Raw genomic sequence first — 5123 nt, 5'->3', positions numbered from 1 at the left:
GTCCGGTCGGTCGGTACGGTCGTTACGTTCAGTTACGTTACGTTCGTCGTACGTACTACGTACGTTACGTTTACTTTTTACTTTTTATTTTAGTTTTGTTGTGTGTGTGTGTGTGTGTGTGTGTGTGTGTGTGTGTGTGTGTGTGTGTGTGTGTGTGTGTGTGTGTGTGTGTGTGTGTGTGTGTGTGCATATGCGTTTTAATATGATTGACGGTATCTTCTAAATAACTAAATAAATCTTACTTGAACGTAACAAATCTATTAGTCTTTCTGCAGGTGTTTCATCAGCACACAATCGACGGTAAAATAGATCCGCGCGAATAAAAATGATCTTTCTGAGAACTGACTAACTTTAAACTCGGATATAGAATTATTTGGTTCGAAGCGTTCTCAATAGCAGATTGAACTATCGCACAGGCTCTTATTTCGATCCACTAACAATAAGTTTGAAAGCTGAGGCACGTCAATAATATGGCTTTACGAATTAATAGAATCTAACAGGTTATTAATTTTTCTTTATTATTATTCTATTCGTCCTTTGGGTAAAGGAAAAGAGTTTTATTTCAGCGTTAATAAATATTTATGCATGTTCAACTTAAAGGATTTTATATGGCCTATAATATCAAATATGACCTATTTGCTATTTTTGTAGGTAATTACATGAATTCATACATGAAACATATAGCACTAAGTGCAGACTGTCCTACTCGATTGCATCAATTTATTGCTTTGTTCATATTATTGTCATTGTAAAATAAAATGCAGAATGCCATTGTCATGATGTAACATTTTGTATGTAATTGATTGCTTCCTCTAATCATCATACGGTTGTTAATTTCCATAGTTCGTATTATTCTAAACAATATTAAATCTCATAGGACCGCAAATCACATATAAACGTATTAAAATTTTTTAGATATCAGAGTAGCGCAATCCTGAGTCGACAATCTTCCTATTGGCTATTTCGATCGCCATTTTGGACCTAGTGGCCTGTAGATCAAATAAGTATTTAGTATTATTGGTATATGATGTGATTAATAAGTCGAAAATGGAGGAACTTTGCGTTACTTTGGTATATCTACATTTAGATTATATATATATATATATATGTGAGAAACACAACTTATAGAAAATAAATGCCTTAAACGCAAATTCTACTCAACTATTATAGTAATACGAGTTAAATTGATTAGCAATTTAACAATTGATGTTTTTACGTATTTTAAAATGATCTTAATAATGCTGAATAACATATTCGTTTTAAGATGCGTAAGAACATCAAATTATTAAATTGCTAGTCAATTTAATTTGTGATATTACAGCGATAATTTAACAGAGTTTCAAAATCGAAAAATCATTTAGGCGCACATTTTAAAGGACTACATACATAGTAGATATATAAACTCACTCAGAATTATACACTTAAGATCCAGCTAGATTGTTTAAGGCATTTATTTTCTATAGTTATTGTAGCATTGTATTTACAACATTGTATTTAATTTATATTTTTATTATAACCATAACTTTGTTTATCAAAGAGAAGAAATTTTTTGTAAGATAGGACTAATATGATCAATTTAGACATTTTAAAGTCCGGTTTTGTTATTATCAAGTTAACTTGTAGTTATGCTTAATTTGATATTTCACCCAATGAACTCCATTCATGACATCATCATAGATGAAGTTCATTGGATAAAACATCAGATTAAACCTAACCACAAGTTAAGATAATGAAAAATCGGGGCTAAATATATATCGATTATAACGTTTTTTTCTACTTCTATTACTATTCTAGACCATATGATTTTAATTAATCTTTGAATTAATCTAATTGTAAATACTAAACTTTGTGGAGATAAATAAATAAGTAGATAAGTTTGGAAAATAATTCTTTATACATCATTACATGTACATCAGTAAACATTAATATTAATAATAAATCTTTGTAAATCTTAAAGTAACATTGAATTATTTTTCACTTCTCTAATATTTTTTTTACAAAAAAAAGCAAGGAAAGCATATATTTAGATCATATTGAGTACATATGACCTAACTGCTGACGTTCTTTTACTTTTCATTGCACCTATATAAATATTTGAAAATCTTTCATATTTTTTTAAAGGAGAAGAGTTAGATGGATTTTTGGGCTCACTGATGTCTCAAAGTGTGTCGTTTTATTCCTCTGTCCAAAGTTCATAACGCCCTGAAATAGTTTTTAAAATAATTTGATTCGGAGGAATAACCATTTTTAAATTTCCATTTTACATAGGTTTTTATACTTTAAAACAAATCAAGATGCGTTTCATATTCTAAATATTGCTCGCGCAAAATCAAACTTCTCTAAAAATTGCACATATATATGCACTATAACATGTCAGAGCCATCATTTTACTTGATCAAAGAAAGGCTTATTTTTTAAAATTTCTTTTATGTTAACTCTAAAATATTTTACTTTATAAGCTTCGTCAGAAATAATTCCCACAAAATAGAATAAACGAACTTGAAAATGCGTAAAATACAAGAAAAAATTGTTGACCAATAAGGAATAGGTGTGATAGGCCTTCAATATAATTCTTATGCAATTTCAAGATTTTTGAAATTTTTCAGGAACAATCTCTTTTACAATAAAAACTGTAGAAAAAATAAGTCAAACAAACTTCAAGAAAAATATGTTTTCAAGAACGAACAGAATTGAATGAAATAAATAAATTATGATCAATAAGAGAATATGATTTTGGACAAATTTTCCATATGGGTCTCATACGATATTTCGGGATTTTCTAGGGATTATTTTTTCAATATAAAAACTACTAGAAAAAATGAATTAAACGAGTTCAAAAAAACATATTTTTTTTAGGAACAAGTAGAATTCTTGGATAATGTACTACATGGGCTGAAAAGTCCTGGGATTTTTCAAAACGTGGTGCCATTAAAAAATGAATATGATTCATTTCGAGAGGTTCATCTGTCACTAGTTTATGTATGAAGTTTCATGACATTTTGTTCATTTCTTTACAAGCTACAATCGTTTAAGTGGCGCTACTTTCGCCTTCATTCTGTACCATCGTTCTGTACCACGATAACGTACCGTCATACACGTCCTTGAAAGCGATGGCTAAATTGGACCAATTACGATTCGAATTGGTTGCTCACCCACTGTATTCTCCAGACTTAGCCCCCAGTGATTATTATCTGTTCCCAAACCTCAAGCGGTGGCTCCAGGGAAAGAGATTCACATCGAATGAGGAAGTCATCGCGGAAACCGAGGCATATTTCGAAGGCTTCGTTTCGTACTACAGAAAGGGCATCGAAATGTTGGAAAATCGCTATATCAAGTGTATTGCCTTCGAAAAGAAGCGTATTCCTCAACTATGTTGAGGAATAAATATAACTTTGCCCAAAAACGCTTCTTTTCATTAAAAATCCCGGGACTTTTCAGTCCATGTAATAAATAATAATACAGAACACAAAATAAAAAAATTTTGTTCCGGAAGGAAGATCAATTGCTTCCTACATATTCTGACACATGCTAAAACAGAATCTATTTCCTGAAAATTCGTATCTCGTTACATTTATGAAATACACATAGTAAGAAGGTCCAAAATTACAATTTCGCAAATAAAATAACGCAGATTATAAATTCTTATCTACGTAGAACTACGGACAATAAATCAATCAAATCAAGTTATTTGAACCCTCAATTCTTAAACTATAAACCCATACACTCCAAACTCATATATCCTTGAAGACAAGATCTTGAAATGATCCGGTGAAGGTAAGATCAGTGAAGGTAAGATCTCGAAATGATCCGGCCAGTGAATACAAGATTTCGAAATGATCCGATCAGTAAAGGCAAAATGTAGAAATGATCCGACTATTAAAGGCAAAATCTCGAAATGATCTGGACAGTGTAGCTTTATGATTAAAAAGTATCAGATACTAGCAAATAGTAAAATCAAAAGTAACTTAATGAAACAATGTCTAACTGCTTATAAATATCTGAGAAAATGCGAAAATATTTTATTTCAAGAATAAGGAAAGCTTCACACAGCTCGAATTGTGGAACAAGAATGAAATCACTGAGGAAATCACTGAGATCATCGAGAATAAATACAAAAACAACTGAACGCAGCGCAGGCGTAGTTCACCATAAGTGGCAGTCTTTTGTTTTACAAGTTTTAATTGATCTTTACTTTTTTTCCTGTATTTTTAAATAAATTCACTAAAAACCTAAAAATTATATTCTCTAGGATCACAAACATAAAAGAGGTTGTAAAAAAAGCCTCTTTTTGAAGGTCAAGTATCTCACAGAAAATGATGGTTCTGACATATATTATAGCATACATATAATGTGCAGTTTTTAGGGAAGTTTGATTTTACGCGAGTAATATTTAGAATATGAAATGCATCTTGATTTATTCTAAAGTACAAAAACCCATGTAAAATGGAAACTTAAAAATGATTATTCCTCCAGATCAAATCATTTTTGAAAATTTGAATTTCATTTTTCATTTTGAAAAAAAAATCACTTCAGGGCGTTATGAGCCTTGGACAGAAGAATAAAACGATACACTTTGAGACTGATCAGTGATCCAAAAACCTCATCTCCTTTTCAAAAATGCTTCTTCTTTCAAATCTGATCATAAATTTGCAATTTTAAATTTAACAAAAAATTTTAAAAAATTGCGAAACTTATTATTCTACCTTTAAACTTTAAATTATGAAAATTCATAATCTATAATATAAAATAAAATTTTTTACTTTCCTATTAATATTTTATTCTCTTCAATCACAAAATTTTAATTTAATTTTTTCCAATAATTTTCAATATATTATAATATATCCCCTATCTTTAACCCTCTTTATATTTTACTACTACTTTTTCCTCACCATATCTTTTTATTTCACTCTAAAATATTATATTATATAAATATTATATATTATATATATTATATAAATATTATATAAATATTATATTATATAAAATATTATATTATATAAAATATTATATATTATAGAGGCCATATTAGATCTAATTACTTTACTGCGTATTATATTAATTGAAAATACTGCAAAATTACTGATTAATATTGGGTTGTCCGGAAAGTTCATGCCGATTTTGAA

At 29.2% G+C, this 5123-nt stretch overlaps 1 protein-coding gene across 1 annotated transcript in view; it reads right to left on the bottom strand.

Annotated features, from left to right (window-relative positions):
- LOC105626977 (acetylcholine receptor subunit alpha-like) overlaps positions 1-5123 on the bottom strand; it is a 286825-nt gene that overhangs the window by 109460 nt on the left and 172242 nt on the right. The gene's annotated exons all lie outside the window — the stretch shown is intronic.

Source organism: Atta cephalotes (genome assembly GCF_000143395.1).
Source record: "Atta cephalotes unplaced genomic scaffold scaffold00007, whole genome shotgun sequence".
Classification (NCBI taxonomy): domain Eukaryota; kingdom Metazoa; phylum Arthropoda; class Insecta; order Hymenoptera; family Formicidae; genus Atta; species Atta cephalotes.
This window is presented reverse-complemented; position numbering and strand designations above follow the sequence as displayed.